Raw genomic sequence first — 14,915 nt, forward strand, 5'->3', positions numbered from 1 at the left:
GGTCTGAGTAAGGTACCTGAATGTGTATAAATGGACTTCAGGGTAATCTCCTGTTTGCGGTCAGCACACTCTTTGAGGGTAGCCGTATCCTGGGACGGGAGGGCTACCTTCTTGGATAAGCGTGTTAATGCTTTGTCCACCCTAGGGGAGGATTCCCATCGTAACCTATCCGTTGATGGGAAAGGATACGCCATAAGAATCCTTTTGGAAATCTGCAGTCTTTTATCTGGAGATTTCCAAGCTTTTTCACATAACTCGTTCAGCTCGTACATATGTACCCTCTTGTCAGCGACAGGGGGTTACTCTGTGATGTGCAAAACATTTTTTATTGCCATAATCATAAATCGAATGGATTTTGCCAATTTTGGCTGTAACTTTGCATCATCGTAATCGACACTGGAGTCAGAATCCGTGTCGGTATCTGTGTCAACAAACTGGGATAGTGGGCGCTTATGAGACCCTGACAGTCCCTGCAACATAGGATCAGGCATGGGTTGAGACCCTGACTGTCCCAAAGCTTCTGCCTTGTCTAATCTTTTGTGCAATGAGTTTACACTAGCATTTAAAACATTCCACATATCCATCCAATCAGCTGTCGGCAGAGACACCACATTCATTTGCTCCCGCTCCTCTCTAATATAGCCTTCTTCCTCAGACATGTCGACACACGTGTACCGACACACCACACACACAGGGAATGCTTTTTCTGAAGACAGTTTCCCCACAAGGCCCTTTGGAGAGACAGAGAGGGAGTATGCCAGCACACACCCCAGCGCTATATAACCCAGGAATAAAACAGTAACTTAATGTTTGCCCAGTAGTGCTGCTGTATGTAATTTGCGAATTATGTGCCCCCCCCCCCTCTTTTCAACCCTCTTGTCTAACGTGGTATAAGCAGGGTAGAGTCCGGGGAGCTTCCTCTCAGCGGTGCTGTGGAGAAAAAATGGCGCTGGTGAGTGCTGAGGGAGAAGCCCCGCCCCCTCGGAGGCGGGCTTCTGTCCCGCTTAAACTGTAAAATTGGTGGGGGCTCATACATATATACAGTGCCCAGCTGTATATATGTTATATTTTTGCGAAAGAGGTTTATATTGCTGCCCAGGGCGCCCCCCCTGCGCCCTGCACCCTTACAGTGACCGGAGTATGTGAGGTGTATGGGAGCAAAGGCACACAGCTGCAGTGCTGTGCGTTACCTCAGTGAAGATCATGAAGTCTTCTGCCGCCTCTGAAGTCTTCTTTTCTTCTCATACTCACCCGGCTTCTATCTTCCGGCTCTGCGAGGGGGACGGAGGCGCGGCTCTGGGACGGACGGCGAGGGTGAGATCCTGCGTACCAATCCCTCTGGAGCTAATGGTGTCCAGTAGCCTAAGAAGCAGGACCTTGCAACTCAGAGAGTAGGGCTGCTTCTCTCCCCTCAGTCCCTCGATGAGGGAGTCTGTTGCCAGCAGTGCTCCCTGAAAATTAAAAACCTAACAAAATACTTTCTGTCAGAAAGCTCAGGAGAGCTCCTGAAAAGCACCCAGTCTCCACTGGGCACAGTATCAAACTGAGGTCTGGAGGAGGGGCATAGAGGGAGGAGCCAGTGCACACCCAGAACTAAAGTCTTTCTTAAAGTGCCCATGTCTCCTGCGGAGCCCGTCTATCCCCATGGTCCTTACGGAGTCCCCAGCATCCTCTAGGACTTTAGAGAAAATAGGATTTTAATACCTACTGGTAAATCCTTTTCTCTTAGTCCGTAGAGGATGCTGGGCACCCGTCCCAGTGCGTACTGTGTCTGCAGTTATTAAATGGCCCTTAACTCCAGAACATTTATGTGGAGACAACTTTCCTGACTTGACCATCTTCCTTGGATGTTTTCCCCCTGTGTGACCGCTCCCCAGCCTCGGAGGGTTGCATCCGTGGTCCCTAGGATCCCGTCCTGGATCCCAAACCATCGCCCCTCTAGGTGGTGAGAACTGTGCAGCCACCAATGGAGTGAGATTCTGGTCTTGGAAGACAGGATTATCCTCCGGTGCATGTGTAGGTGGGATCCGGACCACTTGTCCAACAGGTCCCACTGGAACACTCTGGCATGGAGCCTGCCAAACTGAATGGCCTCGTAGGCCGCAACCATCTTCCCCAGCAACCGAATGCATTGATGGATTAACACTCTTGCTGGTTTCAGAATTTGTTTGACCAGACTCTGGATCTCCAGAGCCATTCCACTAGAAGAAAACCTCTTCTGTGTCCAGTATCACTCCCAAAAACAACAACCGCGTCATTAGGACCAACTGCAATTTTGGCAAGTTTAGGAGCCAACCATGTTGTTAAAGAACTGTCAGGGAGAGTAGATGTTTTGCACCAACTGGTACCTGGATCTCGCCTTTATCAGGAGATCATCCAAGTACGGGATAATTGTGACTCCTTGCTTGCGAAGGAGAACCATCATTTCCGCCATCACCCTGGTGAAAATCCTCGGAGCCGTGGACAGACCAAACGGCAACGTCTGAAATTGATAATGACAATCCTGAATTGCAAACCTCAGGTAGCTTGATGCAGTGGCTAAATGGGAACATGTAAGTAGGCATCCTTTATGTCTACCAAAACCAGGAAATCTCCTTTATCCCCCGGACTGGAGATCACTACCCTGAGAGATTCCATCTTGAAATTGAATTTCTTTAGGTAGAAATTAAGGGATTTCAGATTTAAGATTGGTCTGACTGAGCCGTCCGGCTTCGGGACCACGAAGAGGCTTGAATAAAAACCTTCTCCCTGCTGACTAAGGCTGATTTGAACAATCGGTGAGGGGGAACTTCTTGAAACCCCAGTTTGTACCCTTGGGACACTATTTGTAAAACCCACGAGTCCAGGTCCGAATGAATCCAGAACTGACTGAAGAGTTTTAGACGTGCCCCCCAGTGGTAGAACTAGCGAGCAGTGGGCCCATGTGCGACAAAATGGCTTGGGCCCCCCCCCCATCCCTTCCCATCCAAGTCCACCCCCTCACCCCTGAAGAGGATCTGGTTAGGGGGGCCTGCTCAGGGAAGTGGATACTTAGCAACAGTGCCGTAACTAGACATTTTAGCAGTGTGTGCAAGAAACGGCATTGGAGCCCCACCCCTGCATGCAAAACAGGGGCAGTGCGCGCCGTAGGCGCGCGCAAAAAAACATAGTGGCGTGGCTTCGTGGTTAAGGGGTGTGGCCACAAAATAATACCAATTCATAAAACGGTGCACAGTAGTCTCCATTATTCAAATTACGCCGCACAGTAGCACCACTACACCAGGTAGAGACCCTTTTACACCTTACGGCGGACAGATTCCTCTTTTTACACATTACAGCAGACAGCGTCCTCTTTTTACACATTACAGCAGACAGCGTCCCCTTTTTACACATTACGGCAGACAGCATCCCCCTTTTTTACACAACGGCAGACAGCGTGCCCTTGTTACACATAGCGGCAGACAGCGTACATTTTTTTCACATAACGGCAGACAGCCTGCCCTTGTTAAACATAGCGGCAGACAGCGTACACTTTTTACACATAACGGCAGACAGCCTGCCCTTGTTAAACATAGCGGCAGACAGCGTACACTTTTTTCACATAACAGCAGTCAGCCTGCCCTTGTTACACATAATGGCAGACATCGTACACTTTTTACACATTACAGCAGACAGCTTGCCCTTGTTACACATTACAGCAGACAGCTTGCCCTTGTTACACATTATGGCAGACAGCGTGCCCTTGTTACACATTACGGCAGACAGCATCCCCCTTGTTACACATTACAGCAGGCAGATTCCCCCTTGTTACACATTGCGGCAAGCAGATTCCCCCTTTTTACACATTGCGGCAAGCAGCTTCCCCCTTTTTACACATTGCGGCAGGCAGATTCCCCCTTTTTACACATTGCGGCAGGCAGTCCCCCTTTTTACACATAGCTGCAGGCAGATTCCCCCTTTTTACACATAGCGGCAGGCAGATTCCCCCTTTATACATATTGCGGCAGGTAGTCCCCCTTTTTACACATAGCTGCAGGCAGATTCCCCCTTTTAACACATAGCTGCAGGCAGATTCCCCCCTTTTACACATAGCTGCAGGCAGATTCCCCCTTTTTACACATAGCGGCAGGCAGATTCCCCCTTTTTACACATAGCGGCAGGCAGATTCCCCCTTTTTACACATAGCGGCAGGCAGATTCCCCCTTTTTACACATAGCGGCAGGCAGTCCCAACAAAGAAAGAAAGAGACGAAAGAAAGAAAGAAAGAAAGAAAGAAAGAAAGAAAGAAAGAAAGAAAGAAAGAAAGAAAGAAGAATTATACTTACCCTCTCCGCTGGCTCAGGCTTCTCGTGCAGCTTGACGATTCCCGGGCAGTAGAGAAGGAGGAGGAGGGAGGTGGAGGAGGGAGCCGCAGCAGCGCTGTCTTATTGGTGGAGGCGCTGCTGCTGCTGCCCCTCTGCTTCACTATAGGCTGTTCTCGGAAGACAGCCTATAGTGAAGCAGAGGGGCAGCAGCAGCAGCGCCTCCACCAGTAACAAAGCGCTGCTGCGGCTCCTTCCTTCACCTCCCTCCTCCTCCTCCTCCCGCCCGTGCCGCTGCTCCTCTCATCTCCAAGCGACCCTCCTCCCTCTTCGTGTGTTACAGAGGCGGCAGCGTGTCTGGTGCTGCGGCTGCTGCCCGTAGTGCCCTGGCCTGATCTGTTCGTTACGACGGGCGGGCGGCGGGAGTCGCAGGACGCAGACCTGACGGGAGCGCTGGTGTGCGGCTGCGGCATAATACAATGAGTCATTGTGACTCATTGTAATGCCGGCGGCTGTGGGCCCTTGAGTGCGGTGGGGCACCAGTGCAATGCACTGCCTGCCCTGCCAGTAGTTCCGCCCCTGGTGCCCCCCACTGGTGTGGGCTCCTGCAAGAGAGCCCCAGCGTCATGCAGTGGATTTGGCAGAAGCAGAGGACTCTGCTCCTGCGATCTTGAAGAGGCTTCTTGGAGTCAGCATCAGCATTCCCTTGGTGAATCCACAATGCCCTTCTATCCGAGACTGCCATGAAATTGGCCCGTGAGCACTTGTGCCCGGTGTAGGATTTTTAAATATGTGTAGTTTACTGTATGCAAGGGTTTAAAACCTTTTAGGAACTGAGATCTAAGGTGTATTACATGTAGTTTAAAAAAAACAAAAAAGGTTTATTTTATGGCAGTAGTTTCCAAACTGGGGTTCTTGCACTGGTAGCATAGTTTGGTGGTCCAGGACCAATTAAAATTATTTATACTTTATTAAATTGGCAAAACCATTCCCTCACAACATAACTGAACCTGAGGATGACATGCTATAAACACAATTTACTTAATTTTATATTTTTTTCTGAATTTCTCAATAAAAAAAACTTTGGCCTAGGGGTGCCGTGAAACAAATTTTGATACTATTTATTTATATAGTGCTCTTTCTCCAACAGGACTTGAGATATGGCTTCTGGAACTGAACACAGGATTCTAAATGTGGCTGTACCAAGGACCTATACAGTGGCATTACAGGTTGAGTATCCCTTATCCAAAATGCTTGGGACCAGAGGAATTTTGGATATCGGATTTTTCTGTATTTTGGAATAATTGCATACCATAACGAGATATTATGGTGATGGGACCTAAATCTAAGCACAGAATGCATTTATGTTTCATATATACCATATATACACAGCCTGAAGGTAATTTTAGCCAATATTTTTTATAACTTTGTGCATTAAACAAAGTGTGTGTACATTCACAGAATTCATTTATGTGTCATATACACCTTATACACACAGTCTGAAGTTCATTTAATACAATATTTTTAATAACTTTGAGTATTAAACAAAGTTTGTGTACACTGAGCCATCAAAAAACAAAGGTTTCACTATCTCAGTCTCACTCAAAAAAGTCCGTATTTCGGAATATTCCGTATTTCGGAATATTTGGATATGGGATACTCAACCTGTATTACTTTTTTCTGCTACTGGTTCTTTACCTAAGCATCTGACTTGCCTTTCCTATTGCTTTGTTACATTGCTCACCTGAAATAGTAATACTTAGATAGCTTTCCTCTTGCCATTATAATGCCCTTAATATTATAGTTAGCCTTTGTATTTTTGAGACGTGTATGATTTTGCATTTTTTGGCATTAAATGTTGCCATGTTCTTGACCATTCCTCTAGTCCAGGGGCGGAACTGCCAGAGACAACGGAGTCAGTTGCCGCCGGGCTCCAGCCCTAAAGGGGCTTCCTCCATTGCCCTCCGGCTGTTACGTGCCCTTCCTACTAAATAGACAAAGGCTCTACCAGCAGGGTCTCGCAGTTTGTACATTCCATGCCGTAACACCCTTCTTTCCACCTTTTTCAAGACCCAGCCCAGCAGCCTCGCCGCTGCCACCACCGCTAGCTGCAGCACTGCCAGCGGTGGGGTGCCCCTGCTTCTTCTCACACCACAGATAGCTGGGCAGCACTGCAACTGCCTGCCTGATTGCTCCGCCCCTTCCGGCTCCCAAGCACCTCTGCTGCCCAGTGATCCAGGAGCCTGCTGCTAGGAAGAAGTGGCCGAGCTTCAGCAAGCGAGTCTGGACACTGGCGGAGGAAGCCATGATAACCAGATAATGGGGAGTGGAGAGCCAGTTCCAAGGTAATACTTTATACAGCTGGTTGAGATCCTGGTCGGTGGATATGGATTCCAAGAAAACCCTGGAGGTGCTTCCTTTCAAGGGAGACACTCTCTTTGGAGAAGACCTCAATAAGATTGTAGCTGATCTGGCTACTGCTAAAACAGCTTGCCTACCTAGTATGACTCCTACCACGCAGAAGGCTAAAAGTACTTTCCCTTGGCCCTTTCATCCTCAAGGTAAAGCGTACCCAAGGTCAGGCATACCCAAAGCAAGCTCATGCTTCCAGACCTGCCAAGCCCAGACTGAAGCAAGACTGGGCTGCCCATCAGCCTGCTTCCAAAACGGACAAGCCTGCCGCATGACGGTGCAGGCCTCCCTCTGGGGGATCCCAGGGTGGGGGGCCCGACTTCTAGGTTTGGCATAATTCTAAGCTAGAGAATTCTGTTTGGAGCTTACCTTGTACTTTGTGAAGAAATAATCAGCATTGTGGCTGAGCAGATACATGTAGTGTGTGGCTGCAAACTGCATGGATCTGCTGCGTTGTAATGCTGATACTTTTTTTTTCAAAGTACCAATAGCTTCATATAATGTTCACAATTTTTATGCAGGATCAAATAGCTCAATAGGTAGGGTGTTTGATTAGAATTCAACAGGTTATAGGTTTGAATCCTGGGTATGGTAGTTTGAGATGTGTTATTTAATAAAGTATGTTGTTCTGACTGCCGGCATCCTATCACCTGGGATATCATACTAAATAAATGGAGTTGATCAATTTTTTTTTATTTTTTTTATAAACTAGGGACAATTTCCAGATACTTTTCTTTATAACTGAGATTGCCCCCTGGAACTTCACATCAGTTGACAACTATGCATGAGTGGGCAGTGCTTGCTCTGGATCTGCCCACCCATTTATGTGCCGTCATAAAAGAAAGCACAACTGACAGTTATCCTGGGCGTACACTACACAATTATCTGTCAGGCTATCTATCCAGTCTGGATGGATGGAATGAAAATCTGGTAATGTATAGGAGCAAATGTCAATTAACCATTTGCTCCCAAACACTAGAAAAGTGGTCAAAAATGGTCATTACACAAATTGGTTAAACCCAAAATTTAACCAATTTGTTTAGGGGACCATTTTTGTCCATTTTCTAGTGTTTGAGAGTAAATCGTTGATGGTCATTTGCTCACATAGATAACCGGATTTCTATTCCAACCAGCCAGTGTTGGAGATATGGTCTGCCAGATTACATAATGCATACCAGAGCCATAACTAGACTTTTTGGTGCCCTGTGACAGATCATTATATGCCCCCCCCCTCCCCATTTTTGCAATATGGACAAAAGGCGCATGCCTTGTGGGGAAGGGGCATAACAAGATTGGTCTCAGAGAAAGCACATGAGATATGAAGATATATCTAGTATACTTGACACTCAATGGTTTGTGGTATTGCCGGGGTGCCCTCCTTAAATGCATATACAGTCACACATGGCGTGTTTGTGCAAATGGCATATCAGCAGTCAGCACTAACTGGTGACATGCCATTTGTACAAGTAAGCCATGTGTGACTAATATATAAACATACTTTATTAAATAACACCTCAAACTATCATACCCAGGATTCAAACCTATAACCTGTTGAATTCTAATCAAATACCTTACCCATTGAGCTACTTGATCCTGCATCTATTCAAACCTCCAAAAACAGATTCAGTTGCATTTTCCAGCGTGTTTTGTTTGCGCCTTTGCAAATGTCTTACATCGACAAACTTATTTAGTACTATTTTGCAAATAGGGTTACATTGTCGCAACATTGTGTTCCCTAATTGCTTGATTTTTTTAAATGCAACAATTGATAAAGACACCTGATAATTGCTCTGTGGAGTCTTATTTTGTGTCTACTTCTTATCTACATTTAATTCCCTACCTCTAATCAAGGCATTTTTAAATGCTGGGGGCTGCCAGGACGTGAGGCCTACCTAGACTTTAGATCTGAATTTGAATGTACTTGTGAACTAACTTAATTTTCTACTTCTAAATTCATTCCTAAATTCACTACTTACATTAATCCTGTAGTTGGGCATTTTGAGCCTTCAATTGTGGGCATTGTTTTGTGTCCAGACCAGCAGCTGGTGGTGTGCATTTGCTGGAAAGGCATCGAAGACCTCCGATATGCTGCATCTCCTGATGTGTGTCTCCCTCAAGTGGCTGTCAGCAAATGCATGATAGACACCCCATTCCAAGCTGATTGTGACATCACGGAACATGCATCATAGAACAGGCATGCTAGAATATGGGTCTTCAACCTGCGACCCTCCAGCTGCTGTGGAACTACATATACCAGCATGCCCTGCCTCAGTTTTAGCATACCTTAATAGCAAAACTGTGGCAGGGCATGCTGGGATGTGTAGTTTCACAGCAGCTGGAGAGCCACAGGATGAAGACCCATGTGCTAGAGCCAAGCCGCAGGTACATTGAATGCTAGCAAGCTGAATGTTTAAATCATTTTTGTTCCGCAGCATTCCAATGCGGAAGATTCCATGGAACCAGAGATTATTCCATTGAGAAGGACATGCTGCCTTGATGACTGCACTGTGCAAATTAAATCACGGAGCCAGTTGGCTTGTGGGTGGCTCTGGTGACTGGGTGGTTGGGTGGGCTGTGTGTCGGAGGTGGAGCACATGCAAATGAATGTGTATCATCCAGCTAGTGAGAGTGAAAACTCATGCAGGAGTGTGCCTGCTTGTCAGTGGGTTATGCACCTTGCCAGGCGTCAAATCTACATGGAGCAGCTGGAGGGGACAAGAGCAGGTTTGCAAAATATAGATAGAAGAGCATATATGCTGGCGCATTCTCCATGATTGTGTCAGCTTATGTTTTGGTGCACTGCACTTTCCTTCACTAAGTTTTAGCCATTTTGGTTAAACGTAAGTGTAGTTGCTACTCGCCCTTTTGGCTGTGATCTTGTATCGTGGTTGAAGAGTCTGCTGGAGGGATTGTTTTCTTCATTGGCGAGAGACTGAAGATATTCCAGGATGGAAGGCTTGGGAACACTATACGTTTTTCAGTTGTGGAAGAGTTGAAAGACCGGATTGGACTACATTCTATAGTAAAGGATATCTTTGTATTTATTAATCCTCCATTTATATGTGTCTGTCTTTCAATAAAGCTTCGGGCTTGTGATTCCTTCACCCTCTTACACTCCACACCCATAGCCTTATTAACTGTTGTATTATTGTATTGTTTAAATGTATAGTGCAGTTCATGATTTATAGTGTAGGCTGGCCTGTGCTGTAGTTCTTGAACTGTACTATACCGACAGCATTTGTATTGTGTTTTGGCTGTGCTGCAACACGGTACTTATGTGTGTAATGTTTATGTATGTTTTTTTGCTTCTTTATGTCAATAAAGACTGCTTTTTCAATCCAATATCTGAAAACAATCAATGTTTATCTTTGATGGCAATAGAAGTGGTATGATATTTGCTGCTTTTTAAAGGCAATATCTGATATGTCCCCTATCTGGGAACCATATATTAAATGGCTTTTCAGAAAAGGGAGATGGGAGAAGAGCTTTCAGTACTTGTAGGACCGATGCTCATTTCCTATTCTAGCCTCCAAAAACAGATTCAGTTGCATTTTCCAGCGTGTTTTGGATGCGCCTTTGCAAATGTCTTACATCGACAAACTTATTTAGTACTATTTTGCAAATAGGGTTACATTGTTGCAACATTGTGTTCCCTAATTGCTTGATTTTTTAAATGCAACAATTGATAAAGACAGCTGATAACTGCTCTGTGGAGTCTTATTTTGTGTCTACTTCTTATCTACATTTAATTCTCTACCTCTAATCAAGGCATTTTTAAATGCTGGGGGCTGCCAGGACGTGAGGCCTACCTAGACTTTAGATCTGAATTTGAATGTACTTGTGAACTAACTTAATTTCCTACTTCTAAATTCATTCCTAAATCCACTACTTACATGAATCCTGTAGTTGGGCATTTTGGGACTTCGATTGTGGGCATTGTTTTGTGTCCAGACCAGCAGCAGGTGGTGTGCATTTGCTGGAAAGGCATCGAAGACCTCCGATATGCTGCATCTCCTGATGTGTGTCTCCCTCAAGTGTCTGTCAGCAAATGCCTGCTAGACACCCCATTCCAAGCTGATTGTGACATCACGGTACATGCATCATAGAACAGGCATGCTAGAACATGGGTCTTCAACCTGCGACCCTCCAGCTGCTGTGGAACTACACATCCCAGCATGCCCTGCCTCAGTTTTAGCATACCTTAATAGCAAAACTGTGGCAGGGCATGCTGGGATGTGCAGTTTCACAGCAGCTGGAGGGCCACAGGATGAAGACCCATGTGCTAGAGCCAAGCCGCAGGTACATTGAATGCTAGCAAGCTGAATATTTAAATCCTTTTTGTTCCGCAGCATTCCAATGTGGAAGATTCCATGGAACCAGAGATCCTTCCATTGAGAAGGACATGCTGCCTGGATGACTACACTGTGCAAATTAAATCACGGAGCCAGTTGGTTTGTGGGTGGCTCTGGTGACTGGGTGGTTGGGTGGGTGGTGTGTCGGAGGTGGAGCACATGCAAATGATTGTGTATCATCCAGCTAGTGAGAGAGAAAACTCATGCAGGAGTGTGCCTGCTTGTCAGTGGGTTATGCACCTTGCCAGACGTCAAATCTACATAGAGCAGCTGGAGGGGACAAGAGCAGGTTTGCAAAATATAGATAGAAGAGCATATCTGCTGGCACATTCTCCATGATTGTGTCAGCTTATGTTTTGGTGCACTGCACTTTCGTCCACTAAGTTTTAGCCATTTTTGTTAAGCTCAAGTGTAGTTGCTTCTCGGCCTTTTGGCTGTGATCTTGTATCGTGGTTGAAGGGTCTGCTGGAGGGAGGGATTGTTTTCTTCATTGGCGAAAGACCAAAGATATTCCAGGATGGAAGGCTTGGGAACACTATCCGTTTTTAAGTTGTGGAAGAGTTGAAAGACCGGATTGGACTACATTCTATAGTAAAGGATATCTTTGTATTTATTAAACCTCCCTTTATATGTGTCTGTCTTTCAATAAAGCTTCGGGCTTGTGATTCCCTCACCCTCTTACACTCCACACCCATAGCCTTATTAACTGTTGTATTATTGTATTGTTTAAATGTATAGTGCAGTTCATGATTTATAGTGTAGGCTGGCCTGTGCTGTAGTTCTTGAACTGTACTATACCGACAGCATTTGTATTGTGTTTTATCTGTGCTGCAACACAGTACTTATGTGTGTAATGTTTATGTATGTTTTTTTGCTTCTTTATGTCAATAAAGACTGCTTTTTCAATCCAATATCTGAAAACAATCAATGTTTATCTTTGATGGCAATAGAAGTGGTATGATATTTGCTGCTTTTGAAAGGCAATATCTGATATGTCCCCTATCTGGGAACCATATATTAAATGGCTTTTCAGAAAAGGGAGATGGTAGAAGAGCTTTCAGTACTTGTAGGACCGATGCACATTTCCTATTCTAGCCTCCAAAAACAGATTCAGTTGCATTTTCCAGCGTGTTTTGGATGCGCCTTTGCAAATGTCTTACATCGACAAACTTATTCAGTACTATTTTGCAAATAGGGTTACATTGTTGCAACATTGTGTTCCCTAATTGCTTGATTTTTTAAATGCAACAATTGATAAAGACACCTGATAACTGCTCTGTGGAGTCTTATTTTGTGTCTACTTTTTATCTACATTTAATTCTCTACCTCTAATCAAGGCATTTTTAAGTGCTGGGGGCTGCCAGGACGTGAGGCCTACCTAGACTTTAGATCTGAATTTGAATGTACTTGTGAACTAACTTAATTTCCTACTTCTAAATTCATTCCTAAATTCACTACTTACATGAATCCTGTAGTTGGGCATTTTGGGACTTCGATTGTGGGCATTGTTTTGTGTCCAGACCAGCAGCAGGTGGTGTGCATTTGCTGGAAAGGCATCGAAGACCTCCGATATGCTGCATCTCCTGATGTGTGTCTCCCTCAAGTGGCTGTCAGCAAATGCCTGCTAGACACCCCATTCCAAGCTGATTTTGACATCACGGTACATGCATCATAGAACAGGCATGCTAGAACATGGGTCTTCAACCTGCGACCCTCCAGCTGCTGTGGAACTACACATCCCAGCATGCCCTGCCTCAGTTTTAGCATACCTTAATAGCAAAACTGTGGCAGGGCATGCTGGGATGTGTAGTTTCACAGCAGCTGGAGGGCCACAGGATGAAGACCCATGTGCTAAAGCCAAGCCGCAGGTACATTGAATGCTAGCAAGCTGAATATTTAAATCCTTTTATTCCGCAGCATTCCAATGTGGAAGATTCCATGGAACCAGAGATCCTTCCATTGAGAAGGACATGCTGCCTGGATGACTACACTGTGCAAATTAAATCACGGAGCCAGTTGGCTTGTGGGTGGCTCTGGTCACTGGGTGGTTGGGTGGGTGGTGTGTCGGAGGTGGAGCACATGCAAATGATTGTGTATCATCCAGCTAGTGAGAGAGAAAACTCATGCAGGAGTGTGCCTGCTTGTCAGTGGGTTATGCACCTTTCCAGACGTCAAATCTACATGGAGCAGCTGGAGAGGACAAGAGCAGGTTTGCAAAATATAGACAGAAGAGCTCTCCAGCCTAGTTTGCTGTCTGTTTCCACTTCTCTTTTCTTGAGCCGCTCCCTTCTATGCCCTTGCGCACTATCCTGACTTCTCCCATCTGCTTACTTTGTGCCTTCCAACGCACAATGCGAACTACAGGTAGTGCTGCAGGGCCCACACCCTTTTACTTGCCATACAGAGCAGCTCTGGAGTTGTTACAGTGCCCAGCTTCTGCAAGAAATCAGCTTGAATGCTTCAGGGGCTGGGGCATAGCCAACATGAGCCCCGCACCGAAGGAGGGTGGAGGTGTTTAATGCGAACTATAGGTCATCCAAGCGCCGCAAAAGGCCGCCATGCCCTGCATGCCCCTTTTCTCTTTTCATATGCAGACGAGGGTTGAAGCCAACTTTGACCCACTGCTTGGATGACATCACCATATGCAAATCCATCTGCTGCAGGCCTTCCCCCAGGAATGCTTGCACTAGTTGTTGCATTTGGTTTGTTGTTTGGGGGTGCTTCAGTATTAGGCAGCCTTCTGCCCTCCCATGTTCATCTGAAAATATGTGTTCTCCCTGCAGTTGTTGTCCCCAGATGAGAGTTCCCTTGTGCTGCCTCAGTTGAATCTTCTTTACTTGACAGAGATGTGCCTGAGCATCGGCCCTCCCCAGCCCTATCCCAAATCATACTTATTTTGCATAGGAGATACCATGGTCATGAAGATTGTTCTCCCAGGGTGAGGTTCATTCATTGCATTCTGGGTATGCTGACTCCTGTGATTTCCCCAAATGTGGGAAACTTGACTGCATTATTTGTGGTAGTGGGGGACTGTGTTTGTGCTTTCCTCTGGTCAGCTCTGGTAAAAGTCAGATTTCTTTGTCTCAGATCTTCCTCTAGCCTTGTTCTTCTTTCGAGAGTTCCCTTGTGCTGCCTCAGTTGGATCTCCTTTACTTGACAGGGGGGTGCCCAAGCAGCGACCCTCCCCAGCTCTAGCCCAACTCCTACTTATCTGCCAGGTGAGATACTATGATCATGAAGGTGCTTCTCCCAGGGCAAGGCTCACCCATTGCACTCTGGGTGTGCTGCCCCTGTGATTTCCCCAAATGTGGGAAACTTGACTGCATAATTTGTGTTTCCACTGGTCGGCTTTCATATAATTCAGATCTCTTTGTCTCAGGTCTCTCTCCAGCCTAGTTTGCAGTCTGTTTCCACTTCTTTTTTTTTTGAGCCCCTCCCTTCTATACCCTTGTGCACTATCCTGACTTCTCCTCCTGTCTGCTTACTTTGTGCCTTCCAATGCACAATGCAAACTACAGGTAGTGCTGCAGGGCCCACAAACTTTTACTTGCATTACAGAGCAGCTCTGGAGCTGTTACAGTGCCAAGCTGCTGCAAGAAATCAGCTTGAATGCTTCAGGGGCTGGGGCATTGCCAACATGAGCCCCACACCGAAGGAGGGTGGGGGTGTTTAATGCGAACTAAGGGTCATCTAAGCGCCGCAAAAGGCCGCCATTCCCTGCATACCCCTTTTCTCTTTTCATATGCAGATGAGGGTTCCAGCCAACTTTGGCCCACTGCTTGGATGACATCACTGTATGCAAATCCGTCTTCTGCAGACCTTCCCCCAGGAATGCTTGTACTAGTTGTTGCATTTGGTTTGTTGTTTGGGG

The 14,915-nt window shown here is 46.1% G+C and overlaps 2 non-coding genes across 2 annotated transcripts; both read left to right on the forward strand.

Annotated features, from left to right (window-relative positions):
- The first annotated feature begins 13,931 nt into the window (after nucleotides 1-13,931).
- Nucleotides 13,932-14,095, forward strand: LOC134898862 (U1 spliceosomal RNA). Its single transcript, XR_010172550.1, has one exon. It is a non-coding gene; the product is annotated as a U1 spliceosomal RNA (small nuclear RNA).
- Nucleotides 14,096-14,247: 152 nt separating this feature from the next.
- On the forward strand, nucleotides 14,248-14,410 carry LOC134899380 (U1 spliceosomal RNA). The gene has a single exon (XR_010173056.1). It is a non-coding gene; the product is annotated as a U1 spliceosomal RNA (small nuclear RNA).
- Nucleotides 14,411-14,915: the final 505 nt, after the last annotated feature.

This window comes from Pseudophryne corroboree, chromosome 3 (genome assembly GCF_028390025.1).
Source record: "Pseudophryne corroboree isolate aPseCor3 chromosome 3, aPseCor3.hap2, whole genome shotgun sequence".
NCBI lineage: Eukaryota > Metazoa > Chordata > Amphibia > Anura > Myobatrachidae > Pseudophryne > Pseudophryne corroboree.